This window comes from Pteropus alecto, unplaced genomic scaffold (assembly GCF_000325575.1).
Source record: "Pteropus alecto unplaced genomic scaffold, ASM32557v1 scaffold142, whole genome shotgun sequence".
Classification (NCBI taxonomy): Eukaryota; Metazoa; Chordata; class Mammalia; order Chiroptera; family Pteropodidae; genus Pteropus; species Pteropus alecto.
The window spans coordinates 784,763-801,062 of record NW_006433374.1 but is presented as its reverse complement, the minus strand read 5'-3'; the positions used below and the strand labels follow the sequence as shown (position 1 = coordinate 801,062).

Below are 16,300 nucleotides of genomic sequence, written 5' to 3'. Positions count from 1 at the left end.
GAATGCAGAGTCATTCTTAGAGACCTGCAGATTCACACTCAGGCTTACTTAGGGGGACTTATCTCTTCCACCCTGCCCTGTAGGAAAGCCTTTGGCCCCGTATTTACACATTCCTTTCACAGTTTTCATCCTTCAAACCGTGTCCCCCACGGCTGATGTTTTGGGATAAGCTTCTTGTGTCCTCCTGAGAAGAATCACTCGTCACCGTCTTAGTTTATCAGCTGCAGATGGGGGTGAAGATCATCCAAGAAGTTCTGCCCTAGGGGAACATTTTACCCGCATTGGATAAGACACCTGTCTTTTTCCTCTCTTTCTCTGTTCATACTGGATCACGTGCCAGGTGAGGCTGGGGTAGACAGAGCATTTGGGGAACCCAGAGAAGGGAAAGGGAGTTGTGCATACATCTCGTTTAGACGTGTGTGTCTGCCGTCTCTTTCATGCAATGTTAGATTTTGCTGCTCCCCTGCCGTGTAAAGCTTTGACTTCCAGAAATAGTCCTGCTGCTTTTGGTCCCAATTCAGCTGACATTGTGACATAAAGGTGCAAGACCACAGGTCCTGTTGGGAGACAGAAATATCCTCAGTGCTGAGCCCTGGAATGAGATGCATCCAGGAGAAACAAGCTTTCACGTGGACAGACACAGGAGCCGTTTTGTTGGCTTCACTCCAAGTATGAGATGGTCAATCTGGTAAGAAAGCATTCCATTCTCATCACTGGAAGAATGGAAGTTATCACAGGAGTACGGGACGTCACCTAGTGTATTAAATATACAGTACATCCTATGATATATTGAGCTATCAACACATAATCCTTATTTTTCTTTGTTTTTAAAAAACCAGAATTGGGTGCAGTCCCACGTTCGCATTACCAAACGGGAAGAGTTCGGGCACCCGCTTCGAGCGGAGACCAACGCCAAGCAGAACAGCAGTCTCTTTATTCCTCGCTTTACCCAAGGAGAATGGGCAGACGACGGCTCAGAAGCCCAAACTCCCCGATCCAGGGTCCAGGTGGGTTTTTAAGGGGCTGGGAAGCAGGTGGGTGGGACAGCTAGCAGGGCACGTGTCGGCCGGAGGCGCTGGGAGCTTGGGCATTATGGGAGGGGGCGTCAGCACCATGTCTCCATGGACAGCGCCCCCTTGGCTTCTGAGGGATTCTTGTGGTCAAGTTCAGGTCTCGTCCTCTGTCCTTTGGTCCTGTGGGGGGAGGGGCGCGGCTTTGGTTGCAGGTGCAGCTGGAGGCTGCCCTGCTCTGCTGGGCACGCGCTTTCGCCGCGTGGCCGGCTGTCCCCAGAAGGAAACGCAGTATCTCGTGGAGGAGGACAGGGCCATCCTGAGCTGCTCCCGCACATACCGTGAGCAGTGGGACCGCAGAGGGTGGGCAGGTCTGCATAGGGGTCGTCGATGCAAAAAGCTCCACAGCGCTTTCCACGTTTGCTCTGACCTTACTAAGCCACGCGACGAGGTCTCCAGGATGTCAGCCACGGGCTGCACGTCAGAAGGACTTTTTCAAACTGGGAGGAATTTGGAAATTCTGCCAAACCTCCCCTCCCCCGCGCTGTGAGCAGCACAGGCTTCTCAGCACATGCTTTTCTTGCTGGTTTCCTCTGTGGGGCCCCCCGTGCTTCTCTCTCTCTAGGAACTAGGAGGTCGAGCTCCTTTGACACCTCCGCAGGGAGCTAGCAAGGTGACACCGTGCAGCTTTACCTGAGCCCTGCGCTCTCGAAGTTAGCAAAGGTTAACGCAAACCCCCACCCGAGAAACGGCTAATTGCAAAGGACCGGCCGTCTCTTGAACGGTTGAGTGAAGACCCACCTCCCTCCCTTAGCGCTGGCCGGGACGAGGATGATGTCCTGTCTCGTCGCCTCCGGCAAACCCCAGGCCCCCATGAGCGCACATCCCCGGCTGCAGCAGGCTGAGTACCCATCGCCTCGTTAACTTCCCAGCACATGTTCGCGTCTTTCACAAAGGCAGCCACGCTTTCTCACGCCGGCCACAGACGGACAAGGGCCACAGAAGCCCAACGATGCGTCTCCGCTTACGACTCGCCCCCCGAGACTGCAGCCGGGTGCCGTCCGCAAGCGCGGACCCTGTGACTTTGTCCCCAGTGCCGTGACCCAGCCCATCCCCCGGCGCTGAGCCCTCAGGCAGACGGGGCACCGTGTTTGCCTGTCATGCCCATGACGAGCGTAGACTCCAGCCACCAGTAAAGGCAGGGTCTTGCCTGCTCAGCAGAGGTGCTTTCATCCCCACTAAGGAGCTGTCGTCAGTAAAAGGGCCCAGAACACTCCCCGGTGGCATGGAAAATATTTCGAGCCGAAAACATTTCAAAATAAGCTGGGTTTTTCTTTCTTGAATTCTCTTATCTGCCTTGAAAGCAGACCCTCCAACAAGGATTTGGAAAAATGCCACTGCCCTAAATTCCCTCCCAGGAATAACCAAGGGAGATGGACCGTTACCTCTCAATGCTAGAAGCTGGTGCCACATCCCAAAAGACAGTCACCGATCTCTTGTATCGTCCTTCTGTTCTCCTAAGGACGATGTAGCTTCCCTAAGAACCATTTATTTTCTCAGGGTGGCCTACCTCCAGGCCCCCCTCCCCCGTTAAGATGACACTGAAGCCCCAAATTCTAATGCATCCCATTATTTGAGCACCCTCCTTTAGATAAAAACCTGTTTTTCTCTTACTAATCTCTCACTTGTCAGTTTAATTCACAGGCCCCCATAACGGACCCTAAGAGGGTGTAGGAAAAAGTTTTCCTCCTTGATAGAAGACAGGGCAGATAACGGCTGCTTCTACGTCCAAGTCAAACCACGGCAATGAGGCTTATTATGGTGATTTCAAACAAACAAATGCCAAATGCATTTTTAAAAGAATAATGATGGTTACCAAAACTTATGCATTCTACATTTACCTGTAAAGGCAAAATGAGATTCTGTTACGTAGATAAAATCTTCTAGAAATCACGATCTTTTCTTTCTATTAAATTTTTCTATTAAATTTTAACATCTTTATGGAGATATAGTTCACACGCCATAAAGCTTACTTATTTAGAGCGTACGATTCAATGTATTCCTATTAGTTTTTTTTATTATTATTATTGTAGTGTAGTAAAACACAGAATGTGAAATTTAGCATCTACATCATCTCGAACGGTACAGTTCAGTCGTGGAAAACATATTCGCTGCTGCGCAACAGATCTTTCCGAAACTCTGAATTTCTGTATTTTTAACACTGTTTTTTTTAGAGCAGTTTCAGGTTTACAGTAAGAATGAAGGGGGCACAGAGGATTCCCCCGTAGCCCCTGCCCGCACGCACGCTCAGCTTCCCCCAGTTATTGGCATTCCCCACCGGACGGCACGTTTGTTACGACGGCCGAACCGAGTCCGCGGGCCCTGTCTTGGTGTTGCACACTGTATCGTTCTGAACAAACGTGTGGTGACACGTCTCCATGATTACAGTATCAAACAGAGTCGGTTCAGTGCCCTAAAAGTCCTGTGCTCCACCTAGCACCCCCCATCCTCCGTGCCTGGCAAACAGGGGTCTTTCCTCTGTCTCCATAGTCTTGCCTTTTCCAGAATGTCCTAGAGCTAGGACCACACAGTGTGAAGGATTTGCAGGCAGGCTTCTCCGTGTCTTTTCATGGCTTGAGAGTTCACTCGTCTTTTGCTCATTGTCTGGAGGGACCACTGTCTATTTACCCATCCCCCACCGAAGGGCATCTCCGCTGCTTCCAGATGTGTCGATTACTAACGAAGCCGCTCTAAACATCCACGTGCTGGTGGTCGTGTGGACGTAAGTCTTCGCCTCCATTTGGTAGACACCGAGGTGTTCTGTGCTGGGTCTTACGATGAGAATATATTTAGTTTTGGAAGAAACCGCCCAGCTGTCGTCCAAAGCGCCCACACCATTTTGCCTTCCCGGCGGCCGCAAATGAGCATTCCTGTCGCTTCTCTGGAACTTTTCCATCTCGCAAAACCGAAAACCTGCAGCCACTGAAACCCGTCTCTCCAGTTCCCTCCCCCCATCCCCAGCTTTGGGTAACCAGCCTTCTCCTCCCAATTTTTATGAGTCAGGCTGGTGTCGATAGCTCACGTGAATGGAATTAGTACAGCGTTCGTCCTTCTGTGACTGGCGTATTCAGTAAGCATCGTGCCCGCACGGCTCAGCCACGTCGTGGCGGGTGACAGTACTTTCTTCCTCTTTTAAGGATGCACAAAATCTGCTTTATGAATGCAGCTCATTCGGCTTGTCCGCTCCTGCATCGATGCGGAGGTGGGCTGCTTCCACCTCGTGGCTCTGGTGAAGGAGGCCGCCCTGCGCACGGGCACGCAGATAACCTTTTCGACGTAGTGTTTTGAGTTCTCTTGGACACGTACCCACGAGTGCAATTGCTGAATAGCTTCTTTAAGGAAAATGGGCAACGTGTCGTTAAAAGCGGCTTCAGGAAATGAAATTGCCGACATGGAGATGCACCTGGGTCTCGAGATAAGACAGCGATTCTGAAGAACAGGGCTTCCCCCGTGTTATTCACCCAGAGCTTTGCAAGTACCCGGGACAGTCATTCGCGTCGATGCAGCCACCAGAAGCCGTGCAGGTTCTGCTTCTACTACGCCTTCGGTGACTTCCTTTCCCAATGGTTTTCATTTGAATAGTCTTTCCACCAAATCGAGTTTTTCTTTGGTTTGTTTGTAATCTTTTTATGGTACCTGAACCATTTGTGACAGGACTTAGGACTCCGAAGACACACAGCGTCTGGCTGCTCCTAGCTCAGCAAGACACACAGCGTCTGGCTGCTCCTAGCTCAGCACTTGTCCCCTTTTGGCTGTATCCTCGGCCAGGGCCCGCACCCCACGACGAGATGGAGCAGTTTCCACCTCTCTCTGTATAGCAACGAAAGTACACTATTTGCTCTCGCCGCTGGGACACCACTCCGAAACCCATGGGCCTTCCCGAGCGATAAGAGTATCTTCTGTTATTTATACTGAGCCCCGTTTGACTACCCCCGAGTTTTTGCCATTGAGCTGACTCGAGGTGGGGCTCCTAGCCGGCTTTGGGATGGAAGCTCATCACCGGAAAGGCCACTTCGTTAGAGGGTTGGCACTTTTCGCCCCGACCACTGACCTCTGCGGAAGGATGAGAGGGTGGAGTTTGGGTCGTATCAAAAGATCTAGAGCAATGAGATTTGGGGGGGCTTCCAGGTTGGTGAACTCCTAATGGGCAAAGAGAGTAGCACACTCAGAGGGTTTGGGAGCCCCACGCCGACCCGCAGTCCCCGGCCGTGCCCTGCGCAACTCTGCCATTTGTTTGTTCCCAACTGGTCCACTTTCTATGAAACCAGTAGCAGACGGAAGACTGTTTCCCTCAGCTCTGTCGGCTGGTCTAGCAAATTACTGCTCCTGGGAGGGAGACGGGCGGGAATTCCTACATTGTGGCAGGCCGGGCAGAAGCGAGCGTCTCCCGTGGGACCCGTGTGGGCTGCCATCTGTGGTGAGGGCAGTCTTGCGTGGTCTGCACTAACTCTGGGACCCAGCGTCCAAATCGTCTGGAATTGTTGGGCAGCAGACGCTGGGGGAAGAAGCGAGAATTGGAGTGGGGAAGCGATGTGAATTTGGTGTTCGCCACACAAGCGATGTGAATTTGGTGTTCGAGACACCACACAATCACAAACCCAGCTACATTGCAATCCTGTAAATTCCGTTCGGTCATAATTTTGGAACAAAAAACAGCAAAGGCTGCACACGGAACAGAAGGTCGGTTAATTCTTTGCAACACATGGGCCAACTGCTTATCCTTGAGACAGTAAGAATGACGATTTTTCTAGTTAAAGAGGTGACTCTAACGTTCCTGGACAATATATCACCTGAATGCCTCGAAACTACGAAATCAAGAGAATCCATCTTTTCCAGTCAGACGGTCTGGGAGTGCGAATCAGTAGAATGTTAACGACAGTATCACATTGAAAAAAAAAAGTGTTTAAATAGGAAGGAAAGATTTTGAGATAACCACACAGATGATCATAGTTGTTGTGTGTTCTTTGTGTCTATATGACTTAACGCATTATTGTAAGGTTCTCAGCCGATCCTGGTTTTGTCCCCTATGGAGTGATAGCTGAAGACATTTTTAATTGTCACCCAGTGGGTGGAGACCGGGGATGGTGTCACGTGTCCTGCAATGTACAGGGCAGCCCAGGACAAAGAGCCATCCAGCCCCAACGGCCAGACGTGTCCCGGTAGGAGCCAGCCACGGAATTTTCGTAAGCAGGATGCCCTAAGGTCCTTGTTTCTTTCTTTATTTTTTTTTTCAAGATTTCAGTGTATTATTTCTTAAAGGAGGTGGTGGGCGTAAAGCGAAAGTAATCTTTAAAAAAGGAAGGAATGGTTTCACTCCCGTGTTAGGAATTTTTCCATTTGAAACAGCAGTTTCTCCATACTATGTATTAAACAGGGCCATAGAATTTCAGCAAACGGGAATGGGTAAGCCCAATGTAGACGGTCTACCCCCATCTATGGGGGAGAAATAGAGGCCAAAAAGGTAGTATGATTACTTTTCTGGCTTTATTTGTTGAAACCGATGGTTTTCTGTCTGAATAAGTAATAAGAGAATGATTGAGAGAAGCTACGTGATCGGGGGTAGGGCTGGAATGTTCCCTTGGAAGCGGAGTAACGATGACTTATGAGACACCCGTGATGAGAGGAAGCCTTCCCATCACAGGTCATAACAGAATAAAGAAAAAAAATCTCTTTGAAACGAGCGTTCCCGACTCTGACCGCATATTATTCCAACAGTGCAAAACAATGTCAAGTGCGAAAATTTTTCTCTAGGGTTCGCTGGGTGTGGTGTTTAGCTTATGTTTCACACCCGGCCTTAGGAAAGCCAGGGGGGTTGAATTTTTGCGTGTCGTTCATTCTCTCCAGGAGAGTCGTTACTGGCCATGATGCCACATGGTCCACGGCAATGCTGTCCGTTCCAACTAAGCATGAGGTCATAATTTTTTGGACCCAGGTACATGGAAAGACCTGGAAATGGCCCCGTTCAGGAAAAGGGGCAGAGACGAGGGAAACTGCAGAACAAAGGTGATGTGCAACGTTTATTCCAATTAATCCGTCCACGGCGGCAGTTCTCAGATGACACCTTTGGTGGCCAAATCTACCAGCTGAGGCCCGGTTAATCCAGTTGTCTTAGCAACTAAATGACACTGGAATATCGTTAGGCAAAGTGATGATCTCTTCGTAGAATTACGTGGATGGTTCGAAATAGCAGATCCACGGGCCCCGTCGACATTTCGGGGGATTCATGGCCTTTAACTAATTGCATTCTGGTCGAGCAGAATTGAGATTCACACACCTGTGGCGTGGGAGGCCCCTTCCCATACGTGATTATGCGTCCGTCGCCCACGGTGGAGAAAGACCTTGCAGACTGTCGCTTAACTGCTGGTTCCAAAAGGACTTCTTATCCGATAGAAAGGTGGGGATAAAATCTGCATCTGCATTCGGGAGCTGGAATCATGATGCACTTAATGACAGCTTCCCTGGCAAAGTCATCTCCTTTCTATTTATATTTCTCAAATCAAGATCGTAATTATAAAACTATTTATACAGGCTGTTTGATGGCAGGAAGGTAACGAAATGAGAATCCACTTGAATGTGTCTGGCCAGGTAATGCTTTAGCGATGGGCCGTAGGAATGATGTGGATACCGCAGTGGTCAACGTCACAGAGGACAGGGATGGTGTGACACGCGTGACCGTGCCCTCACCTCTGCCCTGTCCAGTAATCTTTCCTCTTTTTCCTGAACCACTCATCAAATCTACATCATGGGCACTTTTCTAAGGGGCTCAAGCAGCCTTGCTGGGGGTCCTCATCAATGCCACCTTGTTGGAATTTCTCACGTGGCTGGTGTTGACTTTCTCGGAGGGCTGGTGTCGTGCTGTGATATTCTCAGTTCGGAAGATGTTTCGATCTCATTTCACCTTTTTCTTGGGGGTAGTTGCAACCGAAGCGTGAAATCTGGGTTTGGGGAATGGAGCCGCGGAATCTACAAATATGTCTGTTGATTCAAAAATATGTGGTTCGTGTTTACGATGTAATTGGCAATGGGCTAGGTGCTGGGTGTAAATTTCCCATATGATCTGCGATTCCTCTCTTGGATTTCTAGATATAAAAAAAAAATGAAGTTGGACCCTTACTGCATTTCATACACAAACGTAACTCGAATGGATCATAAACCTAAATTGAACAGCTAAATTACAAAACTCTGAGAGAAACACATAAACATTTCTTCATACCTTTGGGGCAGGCAATGTTTCTTAGCTATGCCATTAAAGGCACAAATGACAAGAGAAAAACTGGACTTCGTGAAAACTAAAAAGGTTTGCTCTTCAAGAGACACCATCGAGAAAAGTCACGTATGCAATAAAGGACTTTATTCATAACATGGAAATTACTCTATCACTGAGAAATAACCAAATTAAAAATGCTTTATTACCTTTTAATGAGCTTCTATGATTTGAATAAGGAAAAAAAGATGCTTTTCCTCCTTCGTTTATATAAATGAAAGTTCTGCTTCTTTAGCGTTGCTTTCCCTTCTTTTACGACCTGAAGGAAAGACCGTATGAAAAACAACAGTATGGCTTGTTTGATGGATGTGACAATCGCTCAGATGTCCTAGAGTGTATTAATTCCTTAAAGCAAATAAAATATATGAGCCATCCCCTTTTAAAAAAGCAAAGGAATCGAATAGACATTGCTACAATAAAAAGAACGGCCAATACTTACATAAAAAGATGCTCAAGATGATTAGCCATGAGGGAGATGCGGATGAAAACCACAGTGACATCACGCATCATATCCACTAGGATGGCGAAAATGAGAACAAGACACAGTCACGAGGAGGACCCGGGGAAACTGAGTCCTCATTTATCGCTTGGCAGTGTAAAACAGTGCAGCTGCTTCGATAAAACGAGCTGGCAGTTTTTTGACACGTTGAACATGCAATTCTCGTCTGGCCCAGCGATTCCACGCTTAAGTGTCTACCCGGGAGAGATGAGAACATGTGTTCACAGAAGCACTACTGCAGGAGTGTGCACAGCAGCCAAAGGTGGCAAGAGACACCGATGTCCGTCAACTGATGAATGTGGAATAGTATTCAGCCATTCAAAAGGAATGAAGCACTGATACATGCCACGACATGGGTGAGTTTCTAGAAAAACTCAGTAAAAAAATAAAAATAAAATAATAATAATAATCATAAAACCATATATTATCAGGGGAGGAGAGGTCATGCTTCAGGAGGTACAGCTTCAGTTTTACGAGATGGGATTTCTATGGACGAGCAGCGATGATGGATGCACAACAGCGCGAATCCACTTCGTGACACGGAACCGTGCACTTAGAAACGGTCGAGATGGGACATTTTATACGACATACAGTCGACCACGACTGAAATTAAAATACGATTCCATTGAAATGAAAGACCCAGAAACGGCAAAGCTTTGGGGACACAACGTGGTCTGGTGGTGGGCCGGCCCGGGGAGCCGGAGGAGGCGGAAGGAGCTCGGGACGGGGCGTGACCGCTGATGACCATGAGTTCTTTGTGCAGGGATGAAATGTTTCAAAATTAGATCGTGGTGATGGTTGCACAACTCCGTAAAAATGCTAAAAATCATGGAAACGTATCCTTAAAGTAGGTGAATTGTTGGGTACGGAGGCTGTGCCTCCGTAAAGCTTGGTATTGAGGAAGCCAGAATCATCGGGCATTATCACGTGGGCTCAGTAGATCATCACTGGCTGCCCTTAGTTTGAGGAGAAGCTTCAGCATCTTGAACTACAAGAAAAGGAAGGAGAGCGTCCAAGGCCTGGGAGAGGACCAGTGTGGGCAACCGGAAGCTTCAGAGCCACACTGTGAAGGCGCTAAGAGCCGACAATCAAGATGAGTTAACCTAGAAACACAGCCTACAGTCACCTAAAAAAATAAGTGAGAGAAGAAAGCTCAAGATGAACAGCCTGCATCAACGATCACCCTCGGCAAACTCAGCTGACTTCCAAACTATACATCATCCTCGCGAGGCGCACCTGTGGCTCTGATGCCACACGATCCGAGTGAACAATCAGGTGACCATCTTATTCTCCAGGACCAACGCAGTGGAGGGAAGAGGTCTTGGTCTTCACCACAGTGGCAGCCGGGGATTGAGATCTGTGCGGTGCACAGTGAAAGTGTGCACGGAACCGTGCCTCGCACACGGCACATCGGGGCAGACGCGAGAAGCCAGCACTGGCTGCCTTACCGTGCTGGCCGGTCAGCCACGAAATCTATCGTGCACGGGGCAGGGGCCAGGGACTCTGTCGCCTGCACAGACCAGATGTCTGACAGAGCATCAGCTGTGCAGAGTCATCCTGCAAATTCTTCCCTCCCCTGGTGTACGTAATCTAGAGGTCATCTACTGGGGCACAGAGCAAAATTCTTGAGACAGCAGTGCCCCCGTGGTGAGACGTGGCGACTCTAAGTTGAAAATGTAATTCTGTCCCGCCGCCCCCACCCCCACCCCAGGAACGGTCATCCCTAGCTTAGAAACGGTATTTTCTCGATAAATGCCAGAACTCTTGGACACTGTTCCAATTTCTCAAGTATTTTGAAGGGAATCTTTTTAAAATTTTCCTCCTGAAACACTAGCAAATTCCCTCGTTTGCCTTAATTTACAAAACCCTTCATCTCCAAGTATTAACGGCAGTGGAACTTCCCATGGGATTATATCGGAAGTGAAAACATCGAACAAACAAAAAAGAAACAAGCTCATAGATACCGAGAACATTGTGATGCTTGCAAGATGGGAGGGGAGTAGAGGCTGGGTGAAAACCAGGAGGGATTAAAAAAGGAGAAATTGGCAGTTATAATAGTCACAGAATGTAAGGCAGAGCACAGGCAGTGCAGAGTCAGTAACGTCGTGGTGCCAGACGGGGACTACATTTATCGGGGGGACCACTTCCTAAGTTGTATCAATATGTCCCCACTGTGCTGTCCACCTGACATTAAAATAATAGTGAACGTCAACTGGAGTTGAAATTTTTTTAAGTCGTATCAAATGAAACCAAAATAGTTTTTAATTTAAAAAGTACGAGAACCAAGAAATAACATCTGTCACGTAGCTTATTTTGCACTCGTCCTTCCCTGCACGGAAGATGGGCCTCGGACTCTGCATCAAAACGGTCCTTACGAGAGACTCTTCAGACGGCTTAGCCTCTGTGCAAATTCTACCTGCCTCAGTTCCCTTGAGGCAAACGCCAAGGTTCAGAGAGGCATAAAAATATGACTAGCGAACCCTTAAAATCATTCAGGATAGGAATGTACAGTGGGGTGCCTGGAGTAAGGTCCCCCAAGCCTGCAGATGCGGGAGACATCTGGTGTACCAGCCACACAGCCTCCTTCTCTTGTTTTCAGGAGCTTGATGGTCTCCTCGGTGAAATACCAGACAGTTGTAACTACTTGGAGCCAAGGTGATGATGGCTGCTGATTTGAGGCCTCAGATCATTCTGTTCTATACAGTTGCGATAGCACAGATTTTGAGCTTTGAGATGTAGTAGCTCGAGTCCGAAAGTGGAGTTGCTGAGTGTGGATTTAAACCCTGGCTCCGAGACTTATTAATCATGGCCATAATGCAGTTTTTAATCTCTTTAAACCTATATCTCACGAAAGTGGGAATGACAGGATGGGGTATGTGGGGCGGGGGTGGGCAAGATTATTGTGAGAACTCAATGGGTAGCTGGCAGCGCATCTGCTAGTGGAGTCTCAATAAATATTCTGTTCTTTTTCTGTTTCATTATAAAAGTCGACTCGAATTCAGGTGCTGCTCTAGATTCATTAGAATGTTATTTCTGGTCAAAGGAGCCTTTCGTGGTGTCCTAGAAACCTTGCTATCTATGCATCTTAGTCTAAGGTCCGCGTGGAATTATTGTTTGAGACTGTCACGATGTCAGAAGCCGTGTGAGCTTCATTCACTCTGTTGCAAGTTCCTCGTTTTAATACCTATAACCTGGCAACTATTCATTTTGATCGTAACCACTTTTCTGATTTAAAAAGCTTTTCTGGGTAAATTTGGACTTCTTACTGTATTTGCCAAAATGATCCTAACATTTGGATAATAATTGTTGTTGTTGTTACATGCTAGAAGATTTTGCTCTAAAACACCAGTTGAAGTTCTATGACATTTTCATTTTAGAATTGAATTTAGTACATGATGATGCATCTTTCTACACCAAAAAAAAGTCTCACAAAAGAAAATTGCGCATTTGGGGGTCACGCCTGATTATGTGAAGGCTTTTTGCATAAGAACAGGATTTCATTTGTGTCGAGTTCAGTGTGCCTGCTGTTTATTTCCCCACCTGAAGTCCTAAATCCTGTTTGTGACATTGAAATCATCTCTATGGTAACAATTGTGATTCAACGAATTAAGGATTATGATGGGGATCGAGTGAGAAGTAGTAGGAGGTACAAGTGGAGGACATAAACTTTCAAGAAAAAGATTTTAAAAATTTCAGTCTTTTCAAATAAAAAGATATCATGCTGAAAATATCCATTTAATAATGGTTCTCATCAACCATACACTTAATCTCAGCCAGGCTCCTAAGTAGGGGCTAGGGCAATTGCACTAACTAACCTATGAGACAGATAGCAGTCCTGCCATTTTTGGAGATTTTTGCTTATAAAAATTCATAAATGCTGGTAGTGAGTCGTTAATTTTCCTCAGATGCAGTTCTCTGTCAAGCTGCTGTAAACTTGTAAAGGGAATGGTCTCTAGACTTCTCTAAGATTAGAGGTTATTTAAATCTATATTTAGCTTACCTCCTAAACACAGGGAACAGGTAAGTGCCTTCCCCAAAGTCATAGACTTGGAAATAACACGGGCCCGATTTTAATTTTGATTTTGTGGCTCTATGTTAATTGTCTTTTCCAGTACCCCACGGCAGCTATTAAATTGGCAATAAAAAGTACAAGTATCAAACGGCGAATATGTTTTTTCTGACCCTTCCTTCAAATAAAACTTCTTCTGCAATGTGATTACATTTTTTCTTCGGTTTTAGTGTAATGTGTTTACCAGAGATTTAGATTTTAGAAGACGAACTTTCCTGTATTCAGAGTTTTGAGATCTCTTCTCTGTCGGCGTTCTACGCGAGTGAATCTAGGACATGCCATGCTGATCCCATCCCGCGTCTGTTCATGGACATTGTGTGTAACACACTCAAACACATGCTCCCGACCCTACTTTCAGCATCCTCGATGCCGGGAATAGCGATGACAACACATTCGTAGCATCTCGGGCCAATCGATGATTTCTCCAAGCCTGCCGTATGAATCACAAGATCAACGCATGACCAAAGCCATTTATCAGAACACTGTAATAATGCTAAGTGCCAGGCCGTGGAAGAAAGCACTGGGAAATTACACTTTAATACAGTGGTGGTCATGGCCTGAAATCTGTCCCCCCAAATTCACGTGTGGAAGCCCTGACTCCCCCAGGACCTCAGTGTGTCTGGATCGGCAGATAGCGTCGTTAAAGAGGTGACTGAGGTAAAATGAAGTCACCGGGGTGGGCCTGATCCAATAGGACTGTGTCCTTATAAGAAGAAGAGACGAGGGCACAGACACACACAGGGACGATCTTGTGAGGTCACAGGGAGGAGACGGAGCGCACACGCCCGGGAGAGACGCCTCGGGAGAACCAGCCCTGCCCACACCTGGGGCTTGGACATCCAGCCCCCGAGACTGTGAAGAAACAAATTATTATTGTTGAAGCCACTCCGTCTGGGGTGCGTTGTCATGGGCGCCCTGGAAAAGTAGCACAGTGGTCAATGTTATTTTTTTGAATGATCTTTATTTGTTTTTCGCCGTCCCTTACGTGAATATTTCATATGATGAAAAGTGATAGTGTCCCATGGGGTGACGGCAGGATCTATGCGATCCTCTGATGAGAAGAATATGAAGGTGGGTTAGAGGAAGTCTTTCCAATCTCATGATGAGTCTTCACTGTCTCCAGCATGTGTGCAAAGGCATTCACATTGTCCGCTACAAAGGCTTGTGGTCTGCACTGGTCATTTGACTGCCTTGTGTTGAGAAATTGGCATCAGGCTTCCGTATACTTGTTTGAGCAAAGACCACCTTGATATTACAATTTCAGCTACGATACAGACACCAGAACCTGCTCGAATCCTGAAAGCCATTTACAGCTGACTCCATACAGAAGCTCTGTTATCTCCTAAGGAACATTTTGTCATTGTTTTGGGGGCGAGAGGTAGGGGCAAGATCAATCAAATAGAACCCCCATAAGTCATATTCAACATTTTAGCCTCTGTCCTAATGTTAAAAAAAAAAAAAAAAGGAAAGGAAAAAATGACACCCTTGGAGGATTTCAAGAATAGTGACACAATCTGACTTTTGTGTCAAAAAGATCATTTAGACTTTCTCGAAAAGAATGGATGGGAGGCAGGCACGGAGGGATTTGAGATGCCCATCTTGGGGTCTACTGCACCAGTCCAGGCAGGAGGCAGAGTAAGGAAGTAAAGCCTGGTTACTAAAAATGAAGAAGATGAACAAATGTGAAAAATAAAATGTACACGCGAACCTATGCGTGGACATACACATTTGGACATTAGAATGGTTGGAACTCAGTAATTGTGCATGACAAGTGATCGAAAGAGCAAGGTCTCCCGGGAGAACCACCAATTCCACCTGAAATGTGATGGAGTTTGTGGTGCCTCAGACATTGAGACGCACACGCACCTCAAACATTTAGTTGTCGGGGCTGAAAAGAAGTGCAAGTTGAAGGCAAATAGTTAGAACCTTCCAGCCTTCGCGGGTCTCAGGGAGAGAGTAGAGGGCAAGAAAAGAAACCAAAAATGAAAAAAGGGGTCAGGAGTCTGAGTTATAAATACTGGAAAGAATTATATGAACACCTCGTGTCTGAGGCAAGGAAGTAAAGCCTGGTTACCTGGGTGTCCTCCGGGCCAGCATGGGACCAGGTCACCTGGCATCCTTTCAAGGATGTTTACCCTTTAGAATATTTTTTGATGTGATCGTGCCGTTTAAAAATAAGCAGCATAACGTACTGACAGAATGAGAGTGTGTGACGCACAAAATTATAATTCCAAATGGCCTGTGTTCTATCCATCTTGGCCTCTATAACTACGTAACCCCACGTTATTAGGTGAAATGGTGATAATACTTTTTGGGAAGGGAATGTAGGAGTACGTTCCTCAAAATCTGAGAGCCGATCCAGCTCCTCGTGGAAAATCCTTGCAGATGTGTAGAATTAATGTAGCTTTGTGTGCCTCCAGCATCGTGGGAGTGTGCTTCCGCCCGGTGATGAGGGTGGCTCTGAAAACTCTGCACAGTCCCTTTGAAGCGCACGCACTTAGGAATTTAGGTCATTATAACTCCTACACGAAAGTAGGTCAGATAAGAGCAGTCTAAGCCCTATTTTGGTTTCTGATAAAGCAAAGTGGGGATATTGAGAGAGTTCTTTCTGTAACAGCTATTGTCCTGGGTAACTTAGAATAATAACAGATAGATTTCCTAGGGTGTCACTGGACCATGGAAGTCTTTAGTGAAATATCAGGAAAATCTATGAAAAGCTCATGAATGTGGTGATGAAAGATTGGGTAACTCTACCGAATAATTGAGAAATGGTGCGGTAAAAAACAATATTGATGTGTGTTAAGAATTTTCACAATCTATTTGCTCCGGCGTGTACGCAAATTAGAATTAAGGTTTATAGAAATCCAATGAAAATTTCAATTTCATTGTGAATTGCTTTAGAGGACAATAATAGGGTAACCATTGAAAAGAGAATATTTTATATGAAATACGTTATATTTTATACACAAACTAGAGAAGGATCTCAATTCTGAGAAATACAGATATAAAAAGTCCTTTGAGAAGACAGCGAACAACTTGAAAATAGTTTAAAATGTTTGCATTTATTGTGGAAAATTTGGAAAATACAGAAATATGAAAAAAGGAAGCAAATTTTCTGACTTGGAAGGGACATATGGGGAGCTTCTGGGTGGCTCGTCACAGTCTAGCTCGACTTGCGTCATGACTGTGCAGGTGTATAGATAGATAGATGATAGATAGATAGATAGATAGATAGATAGATAGATACCCACATACATACATATACATACATGCATGCATATGTACCAGTGTATTTATGTTTATACTTAGGCAAGGAAGGGGATTAGGAAAAAAGATACAAAGACACTTGACAATCAGCTAGAGAATCTTAGCAAAAAGATGACAGAATCTTACTACTG

At 46.3% G+C, this 16,300-nt stretch overlaps 1 long non-coding RNA gene across 1 annotated transcript in view; it reads left to right on the top strand.

Moving 5' to 3' along the window:
* The window catches only part of LOC112476790, a 67,342-nt gene extending 64,107 nt beyond the window's left edge, over positions 1–3,235 (top strand). The window contains exons 2-3 of the long non-coding RNA XR_003045204.1: positions 840–1,007; positions 2,703–3,235. This is a non-coding gene — a long non-coding RNA (uncharacterized LOC112476790). The remainder of the gene's footprint in view (positions 1–839; positions 1,008–2,702) is intronic.
* Positions 3,236–16,300: the final 13,065 nt, after the last annotated feature.